The sequence below is a fragment of the Lycorma delicatula genome, chromosome 5, assembly GCF_047948215.1.
Source record: "Lycorma delicatula isolate Av1 chromosome 5, ASM4794821v1, whole genome shotgun sequence".
NCBI classification, from domain to species: domain Eukaryota; kingdom Metazoa; phylum Arthropoda; class Insecta; order Hemiptera; family Fulgoridae; genus Lycorma; species Lycorma delicatula.
Window position 1 is genome coordinate 53,908,821 of NC_134459.1, and position 21,230 is coordinate 53,930,050.

The window sequence follows — 21,230 nt, forward strand, 5'->3', positions numbered from 1 at the left end:
TATAACAATCCAGTTGGTTAATATGAGTGGATTAATAGAAAAACACTATTGGTATGACTTAAAGGCCATTCACAAGAAACAAAAAAAGTGAGAAATCTTTATAAAAATATAAAAAAAGACATGCAGAGCAATGACATTAAGTGATTACTGCTGTGTGTGAACAAAGTCTGAAATTTGGGAAAATTATTTATAACCACTAACAGAAGGAGGAGGTCCTCAATTCTATCTGTAATTATATTTTTATATGCATTCAAGGCTTACTCTTCATCAAATGGATTAATTATTTTTTATTTCATAGATAAACTTCTTCTCCTATTATAAGTTTTTCTATATAACTTAAGTGGAAGGCTTTTTTAAACAAAAAATAAATCATCTACCATAAACAATTAGATGAAACTTTTAATTTTTAACTTCCCCGCTGTACAATAATAATGTACAACTATAATATGCACTACATATTATGTAAGAGAAAGTATGCTAATCAGGTCAAATTTTGAAACTTGGGGTTTTTGTAGATCTTGGCATTTCATGACCACATCTAACAAAAAAAAAAATATTAGCACTGAAAAATTCCAGAAGGATGTCTATATTCGTATGTGTATACATACGCGCAAGGGTAAATCAATCGGTTAGAGATGAAAATGCAAGATTTAGAAAACGTTTTTCATATTTTTCAACATAATCTCCTTTTAGGAGGATACACTTTTCCCAACGTTACCATTTTTTTAGACCCTCTAAAATATAAGATTTGTCAAACTCTTCAAAATAGGCTTCTGTCTCAACAGTGACCTCTTCGTTTGAGTCAATTTTTTTGCTGCATGCCAAGTTTTCATGTTGGGGAACAGAAAGAAGTTGCAGGGAGCCAGGTCGAGCGAATGCAGTGGATGCAGCAGCAATCCATTTAATTTTGCCGTGAAGATTCCGGATGAGTGAACTGGTGCATTTTCATGATGAAACAGCGCTTCTTTCTTTGCCAAATGGGACCGTGTCTGTTTCAATTTCTCATTAAATCTGTCCACTAATTCACTGCAGTACTGCCCCATGATTGTGCTTCCTTTTTCCAGAAGATCTATTAGTATTATTCCCTTCGCATTCCCAAAAATCATAGCCATAACCTTTCTGGCCAATGGGACCACCTTGGTCTTCTTTGATTGGAAAAACAGGCTGATTTGCCTGGAAAAACCCATTGTTTTGATTGTCGTTTGGTCTCTGGTGTATAGTAATGGATCCAGGTTTCATCAACCGTGATGACTTGATGTAAAAATTCCTGCGGATTTCGCTTAAAGAAATCCAACCACACTGCTTCAAAGTTGACAACCTCTGCTTGTTGTCCAAAGTGAGCAATTGTGGCACACATTGAGCCAACATCTTTCTGATTCTTAACTTATCATGCAAAATGTTTATTGCTGTTCGATATGACACACCTACAGCTTCTGCTACTTCGTGCACTTTCATTTGGCGATCAGCAAGAATCATGTCACGGATCTTTTCAATGGTTTTCTCAGTAATCACATCCACTGGCGACCTGGGCGCTCCTCATCAAAAACAGATGTACAGGCACATTTAAATTTATTAAATCAATATCTCAGAGTTGTCATAGATGGTGAAGAGGTTCTATAGGCAGAATACAACTATGCTTTTATTTCTTCGCACATTTTTCCATCCAAAAATAAAAAGCGAATTACAGATCGATATTGTTTTTTCCTATTGTATCGAAAAACACCAAACATATTTAATACAAATGGCTGTCAAATAAAAACTAACCTATGAATCAGTCTGAAATTTTGTACAGGTCGTTTGACAGATGATACTGTAGTAATTCCTCAACAACACCACGTATCTTCAAATAGGATACTTATTGATCAACCCTCATATGTTGGCCTGTTTTTTGCTTGATATCTTCAGAATGGATATAATTTGGCACAATGATTTCTATATAAAAGATATTGATATCGTTTAATTTTGGACAGAAGTGGCCAAAGAAGCACGATGATATGGACATCATGGGAAATGTATCTCAAAGTTTTATTCAAACCATAGGCAAAATTTTTCACATAATTTAATAACCCTTTGATAGCTTAGATAATTTCTAATGATTGTCTAATTTCCATTTCCTTAGGTACAAAATTTAAAAAAAGACCAACCTTTTAGAATCTCTTTTTTGATTGATCTATATACTTTACCATTGTAGCTATATATGCTATACCACCATATTGCTATAAGTGGGAAAATAAAAATTCTGAATCCAACCACAGGCAAAAATAAAAACAGACAACATAAAACTGTGCTGAAGTGAATGAAACATACTGGTAAGATTACAAATGATTGTACATATTATGATTATAATCAACATCTTAGTAAAGTTCCAAACACATAGTTGAAAAAAAATATTAACATAAACGTAAAAAATGTAATAATAATAATATTAAAGAATGATTAACCTGATATGCAAGGGCATTCATAATAATGCTATAAGGTACAAGGCCAAGAGGGTGAACTTCTCTCATTAACACGTTGGCTGGTATTTTGTGAAATTGGATATATTCAAGAAAATTACCAATAACATCTTTTAATACCATATTCTGATTACTGTCACAATACTTTTTGCTCTACATTAATGCTGCCTGCAACAAAAATATCATTATATAATTAAAAAAATTAATAAAAATCTTACATACAATTTTTTGAGCAACTGAAGAAAATAATCTAATAAATCAGAGATAATACAAACAACTAACTCTTATTTTGTCATCAAAATAAGAACAGTTTAAAACTGTAAAAAAAATTAAGTATTACTTTCCAATTTTTAGTGTAATTATTTATAATCAGTTTTATTTTTATTTTTTTTTTTAAGTTTACACGTGCACAAATAAATAGAACTTTAATTTGATTGTACATAAAAATACATTACACAGAACATAACATTATACGATTAATTACAAACAGAAAAACAAATTTTAAGACAAAAAATTGATGATTTTGAAATGCACTTAAATTTTTTAATACACACACACATGAAATAATATTATGGTAAGAAATATATAAATGTAAAAAATTATTACAAAATAATTTACTGTTCAGATGTTCAAACTATTTTGAGCAAATAGTATGTACACGCTGAACAGTATACAGATAAATAGTTTTATTTTAAATAAACTAGTGGGAGGATTTTTTTAAAGATTTGGCAACTTATTAAATATTGCAACAGTCGTGACCTGTCAAAATAGTCCAAGACTAAATAGCCTTGAAAAAATAGGCTATTCTAAAATAGCCTGACTAAATAAACCAGACAAAAAAGTTGGAAGATCCATACTAGGTTTTCATCGACAATGAAAAAAAATTGATTGACGATTAAAAATTTTATTATAGTTGAAGATACAAAACTACATATTTCAGGGTTGTCTTCAATATCCTTTTCGGTCACCGGTGTAAATGCTGTACCCACTGAAGCAGCAACCATTCCATATAGGCTTTGTATAACTACAACATCATCGTTATCCAATTCCAGTTTTGTAGAGTAATACGGGTACGTGATATTTTTCTTTTCATTTGAATGAACAAAACCTAATGTGTGACCTATTTCGTGGAACTGTAATCCCACTGTTCTTCAGAGTCTATATGGATTTCAACTAAGGAATTATTTCTCACAGAGTAAACCGCATGAGCTAGTAATAAACCTTCACCATCGAATTTTACTAGAGATAGTGATGGTTTCCGCCTATCATTATTGTGACTACCTTGTTTGTTTAATATCAGTACACCAGGATTATTTCAGTTGTGGTAAAATGACAGTCCTAAGGGAACACACCACATCTCAAAACGCTCTCTCAGCGATATCTAAAAGACTTTGCTTTACCAACATATAATGCCAAGACAGTCTCAACTTTCTCTATATTATAGAACGGGTCTATAAAAGTTTGAAAAATCCTGCTCGCCGCAACAAGGTGTCTTTGTTAATTGCCGGGTTTCGTTGTTCAGTTCACCATCTATCAGCAACTTATGGTTTCTTGAAACAGCATTACGGCTTCTTTAATAAGTTTTTAGTCTTTGATTTTATTATCATTCTCTAAATAGCCAAACGTAGCCAGGTAATCTACCACAGAACTGTTATGGTCTTCTATTTTGTAACCATTCATCAAAACCAACAGTACAGTATATGTCATAAACATTTTCATAGTTGAATATATAAAGTGTTGTAATTCATTTATTGTATCCACATTATAAAAAGATTAACATCTCCAGCTTCTATTTCATTAAGTACTACTTGATCTGATATATAAAATACTAATACCTCTACAGATATCGCACAGTATTCGTCCCCATTATAACGTGGGGATGTGATCTAGTTCTGTGACAAAATGTGTTACAAAAGCTCAATAACATTTACCTCTATACTAATGAACTGCTGCTGTTAGCTCTGAACTAAACATATGTAGTATGGTATTAATTGATTAGTATCAATTCATGTGCATACAGATGTAGATCAACCGGTAAATATATACACAATAGCATCGGCTGGAACTCCAGCTGTTGAAAGGTATCATTCTCTTGTGAACAACATTTTCTTGTGGTATGTTTTATTTTTACTTAATTTGCCTCAAACATTATGAGGCATTTACTCACTAGTAGCTTACTTAAATGCAGAACAAGGCGCAGGGTTCCTGCTTCTGCGAACTCAGTTAGCTAGTTCAGATGGCAACGAAGTAGGACAATCAAGATGTTCAAAAGAATCCTACAGTGAAGGCTAAGACGAGTCAAAATTCACTGATGTAAATGTCTACAAAAATGTTTACATCGGTAGCATCCCAATGAGGCCTGCCTAATTACTTTGAGATGTAATCAGTTACAGGGTCAAAAGACGACCTCTGTTAAGCCCATCAGGGCTGCGAACGGGGGCGTGGGTGTGGAGAGTGGCAACCAGAATCATCACAAGTCTTCCCCGATGGGGGTTGGGATGATGAAAGGTATCGTATATTCATTGCAATTTACCACTCGCTATAAAATGCTTCATTTCGATCTTTCACTTTTATTGTGGTGCCAATAATTATTAGTATGGCGTCATAGCTGATGATATACAGGTGACATCATGGGTTACATAGGTTAGTTGTGACACCCATGATCTTCAGTAAATGAAAGTTTGATAAAACATTAAAAAATTGAACATCACAAAATTTAACCTTTGTTTTTCTCCTCATCCCTCCTTTTCCCTTTTCTCCTTTTCCCCTCATCCCTTATTCCTTTTTCCATCTTGCCTTTTACGCAAAAATATTTCTTTTATGTAAATAATAGATATTCTGAATAGGAGCCAAATTGGACCATAAATACAATTTTTTTGAAATATCTTGACCCCTGTGCCACCTAGCGAGTCCAAACTAATTTAGAAACCTTCAAAGGCATGCACACAACTACTCATGAAAGTTTTGTTGCAATCAGATGAATGTATAGGAACACATATGGGTCAAACAAACAAACAAACAAACAAACAAACATATATATATATATATACACACACACACACACACACATATAATATATATATATATATATATATATAAGATCACACTTATTATTATCTTTAAAGTATGTAATTTTATTATAAGACAAATTTGATTAAAATCCAACTTAAAATAAAACAAAATCTACCTGAAACTTTGTAAATTCATCAACTCTCAATTCTTCTCTCGCTAAAATTAAACGAACAACATGCTGTGGTAATAAAGTAAATGAACCAAGGTTTGAAACCTCATTACCATGTTCGTCAACAAACTCAAGAACCTGAAAGTTGTGAATAAAATACAAGTAAGTAAATAAATAATTAAAACAAAAGATAATCTGATAATTATAAACAATTAAGAACTTTCCTCAGCTATTTAGTCCAAAAATAATATATAGCGCTTAATTCTTAATTACAAAATTTTTGGTTTCGATTCTGTGTAATTTACGAAGGGTGTAACTTGAATGAAAGGTGTTTCCAATGAATAATTTCAATTTTAACAAACAACTTAGATCCTAAATAAGATATATGAAAAATTTTATTTAAATCAGAGGTGAGTTCCTAATTTTACATAATTACAGAAAATTTGTATGGCAAAAATTAGAAAATCATTTTTAATTTTATACTACACCAGTAATTACAAGATTATAATAAACTTTATAATTACCGACAAAAACCATCATAAATAAACCAAAATTAATAGGAAGCTAAATGTAAACTTACAAATTTACATAAGTATTTTCAAATCCAATGAATCATCAATTATTTTAGGTAATGTATTACCTTTGTCATAGGTAAAACTGATAGTTAATATGATCAGTTGAATTAAAACTGGATTTCAACTAAGCTAGCTATCAATTCAAGTGTGGCAATTTAAATAATTCATCATTTTTAATATTCAACTATTTATTTATGAATGTTCATTTATGTTTATATTTCTAGACCCGTTGGATTGGTCTAGGACAGATTCCCAAACTGTGTGCCATGATGCTCCAGGGAGCCGCAGCCTCTTCACAGGGGTGCCGCAAAATATTCTAAAAGCTTCATAATTAATTGAACCAAGACATTTATAATTATTAATTTAATGTTAATAAAGTAAAATGATAATGAAGACACATGAGTTTTATTTATTTTTATCTGTTACTTACTAGTAGTCATACATTTACTTAGAGGAGGGCGCCATGGAAAAATTTGAATTGAAAAAGTGTGCTGCAACTTGGAAATGGTGCTGCGACTCAGAAAAGTTTGAGAACCACTGGTCTAGATATCACCATAGTTCTTTAACAGGTGATTTTCTAACCCAAAGGTTCAAATCCTAGTAAAAAAATTTTACTAGGATTTTTCTTTCTTAGAAAAAAATTACCAGACATTAACAATTGGATAACAGGACTAAAAAAATCACCCTGTACAATAATATTTTAAGTTCATAAAATAAAAAAATACTAACAATTTTAATATAAAAAGTCAATAATTATTTTACAAATTTTTTATGTTTATTTTTTATTTTTTAGATTCTTACATTTAAGATTTATCAAAAGTTGTAATTTTCGGAAGCAAGAATCTTTTTTTTAAATTCTCTTTCCATTTATGTAACTTAAAAGTAAACGACTTAATAAATAATTTATTAATTTACAGTTTAAATGTAGTATTTTTAATGAATTTGCATTAAAACAAAATTGGTCCATTGTTTTTAAGTTTTTATGTAACCTCTCTCCTCCTTTTGGTAATATTCACTTTTGTCTATTAAAAAAAAATTCTGGTAAAAATTCATTCTACCATACATATTTGCCACAAATGTAAAAAAAAAAAGGAAAATATTACCGATTTTTTATTTTAAAGTCGAGATATTTTTTAGTAAAACAATTTTTTAAAAGTTATGTTGTGTAAATAATATTTTAAAAACTCACCTTTTGTACGAGTGACTTTGTGCACTTATATTGAATATATCGTTCAGCCGATGCTAACAACGCGCAGACAGTGTCAACATTAATACAGCACTGTACAAATCCTGCGCAAGCTCGTCTTAATTCATCTAAACCGTAATAATCAGCTGCATTCTTAACACCTACAAAAATAAATTAATAAATTAAAATTATTAGGTATGCATTCAGATATTCATATTAACAGAACCAAAACATTACTGTCACCATGGAGAAAGGGATCAAATTCAAATGAAATAAATAAATGGAAAAAGATAAATTTACCCACAGAGAGACAGTGAAATATTATATACAAATCCGATCCAAAGAACGTGCTTTGAAACTTCCTCCAAATTATGGGTATCCATTTTACCCATAATTCAGTGAGATATGAGATATGTTTATCCCAAATAAAAGTATGTAATACGTAATATTAGAATGAATGCACATGATTAAAATATGCTGTCAAGTTCTGAATTATGTTCGCTAACATTACATATACAATAAATGAGATAAATAATATTGTTATTGAAAGCTGATCTCCATGGCAAAATGGTAGCATCTTGTCCTTGCATCAAGGGGTCCTGAATTCATATCCCTTAGTCAGGTATGCTATTTTTCACTACAAAGTTCCATTTCAATACTCCCACATACAAGCTTTTCAAAGCTCCTATAGTGAATTAATTCATCAAGAAAAAAAATAGGAAACCTACTTTTCATCCATTATTTTAATTTTTTGCGCATCAGTACTCCAATAAAATAAAAATTCGTAGTTAAACCCAATAAGAAAGCAATTGCCCCATTATATCTTTAATGGCAACAAGATAAAACTAGCAAAATTATTGATACTATTCCCACAATTAATAAATAACAAAGAAACAATCAAGAATATGGAAAAAAAGAGGTATGACCATATCAAATGAGGACATTACAGATTGAGAATATATAGATCCATTCAGAAAGTTCACAAAGAGATGGTGTAAGTATATCTAATGATTACTATATTTGTTTAAGTTTTAGTCTATAGATTGTGTTCTGCAAAATTTTTAGATACATGTATTTACAAAGATGACCGGCAAAGCCAGGATCTCAAGAAGTGGAAAGATAGAAATAAGTCATATCTTGGGCAATCAATTGGGAAATTTTAGTAACACCACTGGCAGTTTTTAGCTTTTAAACATCTCCCCCCTTTTTTTTCTTTTTCCTGTTTAGCCACCGATAACTACCGTTTAGATAATACTTCAGAGGATGAATGAGGATGATATGTATGAGTGTAAATGAAGTGTAGTCTTGTACATTCTCAGTTCGACCATTCCTGAGATGTGTGGTTAATTGAAACCCAACCACCAAAGAACATCGGTATTCACGATCTAGTATTCAAATCCGTGTAAAAATAACTGGCTTTACTAGGACTTGAACGCTGGAACACTTGACTTCCAAATCAACTGATTTGGGAAGACGCATTCACCACTAGACCAACCTGGTGGGTTAAACATTTCCCCCTGGAAAAACCTAAAAATCAACATACATACATACATGAGAGAGAGATAGAATGGAAGGTGGAAGGGAGGGAGTGAGAGAGATAGGTGGGGAAGAGTAATTCATACAGCATATAATACAGTAGCATACAGTTTTCTTGTCAAATTCAATCATTTTTTTGAGTTCTTTTCACAATTATGCATTATGTTTTTTTTTTTTTTTTTAAATACAATTGCGAAATAAAAATACATAAGTATAAAAATTTCATAACCATCTAAATAAATCTATGAAAAATAAAATCAGCAAAGACATATATGGTAAGGTATGACTAAATAATTAAATACAAATAACTAAAAAATGATTTCCTACTTGTTACCAGAAAAACAGTATATTTATAACACCAACAGTTCAAAACTGTTATGACAAAATTAAAAAATATAATTAACTACCCAATAATGTACGAGGCTGAAGAGTAACACAGCCAGTATGTATGTATTCAATCAACTGTCTAAATACGTCTGGTTCAAATTCTTCAATAATTAATGTAAAATGCTGATTTGAAGCAGGCTAAATAACAAATAATAAAAACAATATGTAAATAAATAACATTATTAATAAATAATACTAAGATAATTTTAATATTAAAGGTGAGGCTACATCAGATGCTGACTTGATTAGAGTAAATCCACTTGAGTGCGGCTTCCAGGCCAAATATGAGTTTACTTTGTTGTAAAACCTTGCTAAAGAAGTATATATCCATTCTACTCACACTCTGAGATTTGTACTAACAAACTCCAGATTATGAATTTGAATTTTTGGTGCACAGTGAAAAGAAAACAAAAATGTATGAATAAATATGTAAAGAAAAAAGATAAAAATATGGAAATTTCCACTCATTAATTTGTAAATTTTATTTTCAGTTTTGTTTATTATAGTATTCTCCCATATTAAATCTGTCAATTTTCTTTTTTCTATTTTATTAGTAAACTGAAATGGTTATTAAACTGTACTCTGTAACAAACAAAATGTGTACACCAAATATTAAGGAGAAAACACAAATCAGTGTTCTCAAAACTATTTCGAAGAGGTAGGGGAACTTGATAAGTATCAACCCAAGAGCACTACACAATTTTATCTGTGAAGTCAAGTCTAATCAGGAAATAATTTAATTGTCCTCATTAGAAAATGAACGATTGGATTTTCTAACATAATCGCAGTCTAGTCAGGTAGAGTCAAGTAAGAGTCAGTGTAGTTTCACTTAAATAATAACAAATATAATAAAATATATCATATACTAATGAATTGCTTATTACAGATAAACCCAAGAAATCAAATTTTATTTATTGAACAGCATTACAAAACATAGAAACACTTTAAACAATTAAATATTAAATAACTTACTCTCAAAATACTAATTTTTTTTTTAGAGCTAATTATAAGCACATTATTCAAGAGAGTTACTAGTAGTAACACAACTGTTAATGTCACCTATTTTAAAATATTAAAAACCCGTTCAAATATGTACTTGAATAATATAATTAATCTATATTGCGTTAATTCTTTTAATATGATATTTTTTGAATAATTTTGTGCAATAGTGAAATTTTGCGCAGAATTGTGGATAAATTTGGTGTCATTTTTTTGCACAATTTCTACACAAATTTTGTGCAATTGCGAATCTTATATTGTTCAAAAATACTGAGATATCATACACACAAAATTTATATGTTGTGTTTAAATGTCTTTATATGAGTCTGTTCTGTTTCTGAGACGATTTGCAATAATCCTAAAGTCTAATCTGTATAATAATAGGTTGCTGTATTTATTATAGTATTTTTTTTTATTGTTTTCTATAATCTGTTTGTCAATTTGAAAGAAGCACCATATTCCTTTATTATTAAACATTTTCAGGGATTGTTTAAAGATCAGCAAAAGGCTCTTCTCCGAGAATGTTAGCCATTTTACGTAATTGTTGGTTAATATATGTTAGTTGTTTTTTGTTGTGAAGCAGATGAGGTTCAGTCAGAAAGTTCTCAGCCTTAAACAGAGATGGCAGAAATATGTCAACGATTTTTATAAAGTATGATCTTTTAGATAGTGTGTTGCAAAATTCCAGATGAATGAGTTCAGTTGCTTATTTCTGATAATAAAGTAAAGCAAACAGGGTTCGATATTTTCTGAAAATTGGATAAAATTGGGTTCAAGCTATTATAAAGTATTTTGCTTTAAAAGGTTTACAAACCCATATGGATATAGAAAAAAGAGTTAGATTCCATTTTATAGGAATTTTCCCCCTTTGTTTTCAATAGTAAAAAATTTATCTGCTTAATTTAAACATGGTCACACATAAATTCAAGATGATAAACACCTAAAAACTAACAAAACCATCATAAAAATCTACAGTTTTGTACTAAATTATCACCAACTGAAGGTAAGCGAGCTTACTGATATGACAAACATCTCGACAGACTGTCCCACTACATTTTACATAATCTTTTAGGTATGAAAAAGCTTTCTACTTGATGAATGCTGCATTTGTTAACAATCAACCAAAAATGCATTCAATTGAACACTTCTAAAGGGTGTTTGGAATTATTTAAATGTGATTTCACTGAGTTTCTTCAACATTTTATAACAGTAGATGAAATATGGACTCACTATTATATATCAGACATGAAATAGCAGTCCAAACAGTGGGTAGGAGCAAGTGAAAGTGCATTAAAGAAACCGAAAATGGTTGCATCTACAGAAAAAGCCGTAGCTGCGGTTCTTTGGATTCACATGGTGTGGTACTCATAGAATATCTGGAAAAAGGCAGGACCATCACTGCGAATATTAAGTTTCATTACTGATATTATTGAAATGTGCTATTAAATTGTCTACATTTGGCCAAAAGGACTCTTTCACCACAGTAACACGCCTGGGGATTGCACATACATCTCAGGTTGCATCCTGGCTGAAAAACTCCATGACCGCCAGTGATTCCCAGACTTTTCTAAGTCAAAGCACCCTTTCCAAGTCCCAGATTTTCAATTAAAATTTTTCCATGGCGCCCTACCCTAAGTAAAAGTATGACTACCTGTAAGTAAGTGATAAAAATAAATAAAAATCGTGTATCTTCATTTTTTTTTACTTTAACATTAAATTAATAATTATAAATGTCTTGTTTTAATTAATTATGAAGCTTTTACAATATTTTAAAGCACCCCTGTGAAGAGATCGTGGCTCCCCGGGGTGCCATGGCGCACAGTTTGGGAAACACTGACCTATGCTTTAACTTGCTTCCACATGACTGTATTCACCAAATTTGGCTCTCAGCAATTGCTTTTTCTTTCTAAACCTGAAGAGGTAGCTCATTAGATGAAGATTCACTTCAAATGATGTGGTCAAATCTGAGACAAGCATTTATTTTGAATTCGACAAGTCACATTATACTGAAGGTATTAAAAAAATGGAAAGTTACTGGTCTAAATCTATCTAACTGCAAGATGATTATGTTGAAAATAAAAATTTCTGAAAAATCTTTTATTTCCTCTGTCAGATATAGAACTTTGAAACAGCCCTCATACAGGTAGTATGCTTCAAGAGAAAACAAAAAACATACCTTAACCAACAATTTTTTTTTTTTTGAGTTCTAATTAACTTTGAAAGATCCGATGGGAAAAATTGTTCCAGTGTTTTGAAAATAAATCAATAAATATTTAATAATTCTATTAGCTGGTTTTCCAATGATACTTTTAATAACTAATCATAGTTTTATAATACGTATAAATTTAAATGACTTGCCATTAATTGAATAATTTCAAAACATTTTTTGATTGTATTATACAAATTCTGCATTGTTTTTGCCAAAACAAATGTTATGATTTAAAAGTAAGATTTTTATATTTAACATAGTATTTTTATACTGAACAGTGTTTTTTCTAAACTGCATATTTAACCATAACTACATATAAATTCTCTTCCTTCTGTTAAAATACGGTAATATATTTTTTTTCAAAAAATATTCAGTGAAAAAAGAATTAAAATAATAATACATAAATAAGTTATTCAAAAACTAAACTCCTTTCTGGTTATTGAAAATAAACCAGTTACCACAGCAACATGATGCATGTACAACAGCTACTAACATTTATAATTCTGTTACACACTCATCTGTCATAAAGAAAATCTAAGCAAACAATATGGAACCAAGAAGTGGATGGAATACAACCGTTTTTAAACTGAAAAAGATTTCTCAACTGAATCAATGGAACATGCACCACAATAAAATTATAATTTCATTACAAATCTTTAAAGATATAAAATATTTTATAATAGATAAGTTATTAATAATTACAGATAGGCATTCACGTAAATTTATTAGAAATTTAAAAGATGATATTAAATTAAGAAGGAAATGAAGAAAAAATTGTCTAACGAACATAAATTGAAAAATATTTAATACACTTTTGTCAATTTTCCCTTTTTCCTAAAAAAAAAAAACACCCAAAAAGAAAAATCAAATTATCTGCTATTCAAAATCTTAAAACCTGATATTTTACAGCAAAAAAAAATTATCAAAATATTAAGAAATAAATAAAGGATAAATTAAGCAATGAAATAAGAGAAAAGAATATTTACTTGATAAAAAATTTAATATCTTTCTTATCTGACTAATGAAAATAAAAATTTCTTATTTTTTGACAAGACAATAAATAAAAAATATTTATCATAATGCATTAATTAATTCTTATGCATTCAAAGTTTGATTCTTTGTAGTTTCTTTATTTATACTTTCTCAGTGAATACAGCTAGAATAGCTAAATTAAAGAGAAAAGTATTACGATCATGTCAAAAATGGGGTAATGAGTTTTATTCGAAATATTTCCGTTTTACGATCCAACTAATTGTAAATAAAAAACGTACTTAAATAAAAAATAAAGAATGTTCCCTATCACCATTACTTTTTAATCTTTACATAGAACTAGCAGTTAATGATGTTAAAGAACAATTTAGATTTGGAGTAATAGTACAAGCTGAAAAGATAAAGATGGTACGATTTTCTGATGATACAGTAATTCTGTGTTGGGGATGTAGGATGTAGAGGGTATACTGAAATGAAACGACTAGCACTAGATAGGGAATCTTGGAGAGCTGCATCAAACCAGTCAAATGACTGAAGACAAAAAAAAAAAAAAAAAAAAAAAAAAAAACAGTAATTCTAGCTGAGAGTAAAAAGGATTTAGAAAGAACAATGAACGGCATGGATGAAGTCCTATGCAAGAACTACCACATGAAAATAAACAAGAACAAAACGAAAGTAATGAAATGTAGAAATAATGAAGATGGACCACTGAATGTGAAAATAGCAAGAGAAAAGATTATGGAAGTAGACAAATTTTGTTATTTGGGAAGTAGAATTACTAAAGATGGACGAAGCAGGAGCGATATAAAATGCCGAATAGCACAGGCGAAACGAGCCTTCAGTCAGAAATATATTTGTTTACATCAAAAATTAATTTAAACGTGAGGAAAACAGTTTTGAAAGTATATGTTTGGAGTGTCGCTTTATATGGAAGTGAAACTTGGACAATCGGAGTACCTGAGAAGAAAAGATTAGAAGCTTTTGAAATGTGGTGCTATAGGAGAATGTTAAAAATCAGATGGGTGGATAAAGTGACAAAAAAAGAGGAGGAGAATGTTAAAAATCAGATGGGTGGATAAAGTGACAAAAAAAGAGGTGTTGTCGCAAATAGATGAAGAAATAAGCGTTTGGAAAAATATAGTTAAAAGTAGAGACAGACTTATAGGCCACATATTAAGGCATCCTGGAATAGTCGCTTTAATATTGGAGGGACAGATAGGAAGGAAAAAATTATGCAGGCAGGCAACGTTTGGAATACGTAAAACAAATTGTTAGGGATGTAGGATGTAAGGGGTATACCGAAATGAAACGACTAACACTAGATAGGGAATCTTGGAGAGCTGCACCAAACCAGTCAAATGACTGAAGAAAAAAAAATTTAATGTGACTATAAATAAGAATATAAAAAAGAAAAAATTTAACAACTGAAAAGTTTTTTATCAGGCAAAAATAAAGCATTTATGCTTTAAATTAAGAAAGCATTGTTACTAGACATTTTTTATTCATTTTAAAGCAAATTCATAAGTAAAAACTTAGTCATAAAAAACCTAAGGGAACTTTTCACAAAAAAAAAACTGTTAACAAATAGGTTCCTTTTATTAATTTTATTGTTTTATTTTTTAGCAATAAAAAGATAATTGAATTTATTTTTTGGATATTGAATTATTCATTTTATTTCCATTCACTTGTAATATGTAAGTAGTCTAGATAATGTATAAGAATCTACAATACAAAAATTTATTTAATACATTAACTAGTTCTGGTACAAAACAATTATGCATCTTTGATTGAATATCTATAAGCTTAATATACAAATTTATTTTAAAATTAACTTTTTAATTACAAATCAAATCAAGTTTATTTAAATATAACTTTTCTAAATCCATGTCATAACGTTTAAATATGCATTTGTAGAAATTTTTAACAAATAATGATTCTAAGAAAAAACCCACTATAATATATGTAGATATAATCTACATGAATACACAAACAAACAAGTATATACTAATTAACAAACAGAATTCATATTTTATTCTTTTTTACCACATTTTAAATATTTTGTTAAAAAAACTATCTGACTAAAAATATTGATGATATTTTGAAAACAAAATATTTATTAAATTTTATTTGATTTTTTTGCAAAATGTTGAATATTTAAAATAATATTCGTCAATTTTATAGAAAAAAATCAATCTCAATCACCCTATCACCTCACTTCCTCCTGAAATTCTCGCACTTCATATATAAACATTAAAAATAATTATTATAAAATTTGTTCTAAATTATTATAAGCTTTATTGTTCAAAAAAAGGTTATGATAACATTCATTTCAACTCTTATTAAGTTTCAGTAAAAAAAAATTGACACAAAGATGCATTCACATTCTCTGGGGAGGGGGGGTGATTGGATGTGACCCTGGTAAAACTGGTATTGTACAATTCAACACAGTTTTTGAACATTTAATAACACATAATTGTCTTCTTTTTACAAATAATAATATACTATAATCTTATACTATTAATAGAAGAAAGAAATAATACGGAAAGTAATGAGTGCAAATTGTGAATAAAATAAAAAAATAAAGCAATGTAAAAACGAAGAAACATTAAACAAATACAAATAATATTATTGTAACATTATTTATTAATGTTTCCATTATAGAGGACTTCAAATATAATTTAGGAATACAAACAATAATAATTTTATAAATAAACTGAACATCCTCTCCCCACCAAAAAATAATTTAAAACTGATATATTAAAATATATTTCTTAACATTAATGTATTATTTTCAAAGCATACATTTTTTTAAGGAATATTCAAGTTATTACAAAAAATATATGACTATAATTTTCAAAAGAAATTGATTATTTAAAAATAATTTCATAAAATCTTCAAACAAACACAAAAAAAACCTTAGAATTTAGCAATATTAACGTAAAAATCTATGAGTAAGGTTGGATAAACATAATCGTAACTACTCATAGTAATACATTTTATATATCGTTATAAAAAAATAATACATTGCCTAAGTAGTATTATAACATCCTGACCCCTCTAGGGAAAGACATCCGCCTTGTGGCGATCCTGGTTGCTATACCATCCCCTAGCCCTGATGGGCTTTACCAGAGGTCATCTTTTAGACCCTCTAAATTTGATATCAAAACACAGTCATCAATTTGGCTTCTGTCAAGATGCCACCGATGCAAATACCTCAGCAGATGAAATTTCAATCAGTGTATTTACAGAACTTACTATCGCCTGCGTATGGCCTCTTCCAACCATGACCACCTACCGTATCTTACAACCCTCAACTATCAAATTAACCGATTCTTGAAAGCACAATCCCTGTGCTTTTCTCTAACATCGAAGGTTTCACACAAAAACTCTTCCTATATATAACTTCAATTAGACTATACACTCAGATCATTACTTGACCGAGTCATAAAACATCAGAAATTCTATCCTCATACCAAAAAAACAAGTGTTGATCGCAATAACGACAATTTTGTCTTACTATTCAATTTACTTAAAGTAAAAAATTTAATTAGCCACAAATTTAATTAGCCTCTAATGAAAACATCCCTCTGCTCTGATCCACTTTTGGGAGCAAGGTCTCCCACACTGGAGCTCTACCGCAGAGTTCTTCACATATCCATTCTCATCCTAACAGTGAATATCTAAGTTATCCAGGGCTCGATGCCAAAATGTCTATCTTGGCAAAGTAAGCACAAAGATGGGCCCCTAGCGACCCAGATTTACTATTCTATCTATACATTTGTAACAAATTCAGCCTCTCTCAGCCATCCTTTGCAGGGCTAAGAATCTAAGGAAGCCAGCAACTATGTTTCATTCCCTTTCGATTTTCCTATTAACTTGCAGATCAAACTTACAATTGACCCTCGCAAGCTTGAGTGGTGAAAAACGGTTGGCTATATGCATCTTTAGCAGTGGAATCTGCAAGTTCATTACCCAGGATTCTCACATGGCTAGGGATCTAGCAGAAACTTACTTGTGTGTTGTGACAGTTCAACTCAACAAATGCATCATGAATTTCTGATAGGATGTCTAGAATACAAACCTTCTAAAGCAGTGTTCCTCAACCTTATTTTTAGGGCGGACCCATAAAAAAAATTATAGAAAAATAAATATACAGGAACCGGCAGACCCTCCACTCATATTTTTATTTTATTAGTAATTAAATTATCATATGCATAATATTAATTAATATCATTTCTATCTATAAACAACAAAACAATATATAAATGAAAATCAGAAAATAAATAACCAAAATTAAATGTAGGTTGTTTTATTTTATAATAGGAACTAAGAACAAATCATATTACAAACTAATCGTAAATAATGAAAGTTAGTGAGAAATTTGTTGTTGCTCATTTTGCACAATTTTTTCAATGTCGGATTGTAAATTACTTAAACCTAATACAAAGAAATGGATTTATTGATGAACGATTTCTTGTTTTATTTTTAATAAGGGTCATAGATGAGACTTCACACAAATATGTGGTAGCAAAAAGAAGTAGAATTTTCATGGTTTTGTTATATAAATTTGGATATGCATTTTTTATTGCAGTCCAAATTTAATTAAATTTGTCGTTAAAAATTTGTTTTTTAATGTTATCTGAACTCAGTTCCAAGAGATGTTCTTGTCTTCGTTAATTAAATTTTTATTATTGCAATTATTCCCAGTAAAAGTTATCCATAAATTCATCTCCTGCAAATATATGTTTATAGGGAAATATTTTTCAAATCCATCATACAATGACTTTAAATGTTGACTTATTACTACATTCAGATTATCAATATTCTTTTTGTATAGTAATAAAATATTAATAAGAATTAAATACATCAGGATTATTTTCTTCAATTTTTTTAAAGTGCATCAATTTTGTTAAAAAAATTATATGCAATTGTTATACTTCCCTGCAAACCTAAATTTAATTTGTTTATGTAAGAAAATATGTCACTTAAATATGCCAGTTTTGCAATCCAATACATATTGGAAAAACATTTTGATAACAGAAGCTGTTTTCTACCAAAAATATCTCCATTTCTGTCCTTAATTCATGAAGTCCTGTAAGCACTTTTCCTCGCAAGAGCCATCTCCATGAAATAAGAGAGTCATCTCTTACTTCTCCATGAAGTAAGAGAGCTGGTGTTCTGCTCCTAATTCTTGACAAAGAATGGTGAATAATCTAGAGTTAAGATAGCTTTTCTTCACACAATTAACAATTTTTGTCGATTCCAAGAGAATATCATTTAATTCAGGTGACATATTCTGGCTGCTAAATGCTGGCAATGTATTATGCAATGTGTTAATAATATGTCAGGAGGAGCAATTTCTTGATTCCTTTTTGTTACTCTGCAATGTTTCCCAGTCATATTTGCTGCTCCACCAGTACATAGACTGATATAATTTTCCCAGTTTAAGGAATAGTTATTAAACACGAATTTAATTAATCAAAAATTTCAGAACTTGTCATGTGGGAATCTAAATTTTTGTAAAATAATAATTCTTCTTTAATTTCTTCCGAAGAATAGTCTATGTACCTTACGTAACAGAGCAAAATAGCTTTTTTTAAGGATATAACATGATTCATCGATCTGGATGTCAAACATTGGTGATTTTTTTTGTTTTGGCTATACGTAGTGCAACTAAATATGAATATTTCAATTGTGATTTATTTTGAATAAAAGTTTCTTTACATTTTTTATTTTGGAGATTAAATTCTTGTTTTTATCGTTTAAAATATTCCAATTGTTTCTTTTCTCATTTGGGATGTCTTGATTTTAAATTTCGCAACATTTTGGACAGTTTCATCGTATCATTATTCTTAACTTCCTTTACATATTATGTATATTATCTTCTGTAGAATCTGCCCAAAGTATAAAACCATATTTTAAATACTCATTATTATAGCATCTTGTGAAAGCAGATTTATTTTTCTTATTTTGTGGACATTCACTTCCTGTTTCAGTTGATTTTATCCCAGAGTAGAACTTGTCTTTTTTTACTCATTTTAAGAAGAATAAAAATTTGTGTTTTTGCAATAATTAAAAGTAAACCACTTGACTATAACACTACTACTCAACTGTGTAAAGTAAATAATGTAATTGTAAATGTAGTGTTGCAGTTAGCTGCAATTGTACGTGCACATAGCTGTCATAAAACAAAAGTAGCACCAAAGTTGTACTATTTAGGGCGGCGTTGTTTTGATATCTTCCACTCCTACACTTCATACGTCGCAGGATAGTTTCTTGTTGCCAACTGTGCAAAGAATATAATGTATTTAATAAATTAAACATGCACCACTATTCACCAATGTATATGTACAGAGCATTATTAAATAATTACACAACAGTGTATAAATTCTATATTATCGTTATATGAAATTTTTCTCATACTTTTTAATTTTTTTTTTTTTATGTGGACAATCTGTTCAGGAGTGGCATTATCTCACGGACCAGTGGTTGAGAAACACTGTTCTAAAGCTTGGAGTGCACTACACGAATTGCTACAAATAAGATGTGACGGTATTTTGGATTAAAGGTACTCAAAATCTTATTGGTGGCGTACAGATCAGCATTATATACACTTGTAATACCAAGTAGACCAAACATCTAGATTTTGTCATTTACTACAAAAGCACATCCAATGGTATCATTCTGTTTCGACCCATCTGTCTAGACTAATGTCTACTTAGGCTTACTTTGGTAGGTTAATCTTCTAGATAACATAAAAAAATAATCAATTAATTAATTAATGATGATGTTCATTTAAATAGCCTTTCTTTTCTTCTTCTTCTTTTTAGTTATATTTATTTATACAGCTGTCAATTTTCTCTGCTGAGTGGTAACAAGCATGTAGTTTCACAACAGTGTATATTAATCTGTTTTATACACCATTTATTCCATTCCTTAAATGATGTAATAAATGCACTCTAGCTACTTTGGTATTTTTACCTTCATACCTGAGACAGACATAGTGCACATCATAAATGGCCCTACACTCCGGACATAAGCCTGAATTAATCAGACCGTACCTGGGCAACTTATCTCGAAAAGCACAATATCCAGAAAAAACTGTGTAATATTAATCTACCTAACTACCTGCATACTTCTCACATCAGGAAAAATTCTATGCATGTAATGGCCATCAGGTGATTCAGTCCACCTAACCTGCCATAAATGGAAACCCTGGCTGTCTAGTTCTTTTATGCACCGAGAAGTAAATTGGCTCACCTTCTTAATATCATAACGTAATTGGGGCTCAGGCGTAAGGATATCAATAGGCTTAATTCCAGAAATAATAAGGATAACCTTTCTGTAGACAAAAATATTTCTAAAAAAAATTATAAAAACAATGTAAAGAGACTGCTACAAAAAAAAAATTAGAAAAAATAAAGGAGTGAGTACATTAACAAGAATATGGGAGAAATATGTATTACTTTTTACCCTGTTTTTTTTTAAAAGTGTAATTTTTTTTACATTTTAAAAAGTCCTCTTAAGGATAGAACAAAGAACTAAGAACCAATATGAATAAATATGATGAAACATATTTGTTACGGTGTAGTCAACTGGATATATGCCACAAATTAGTTTTAAAAACCCATAAGCTTTTAAAGAATAATAAATATCCATTACCTTCTTACAAAGAAAAATGAACTGGTGGTGGTTTTGCATTGCTTTTGTC

General features: G+C 29.9%; 1 pseudogene; it reads right to left on the reverse strand.

Annotated features, from left to right (window-relative positions):
• Nucleotides 1–21,230, reverse strand: part of LOC142324958 (serine-enriched protein-like) — a 44,294-nt pseudogene that overhangs the window by 3,201 nt on the left and 19,863 nt on the right.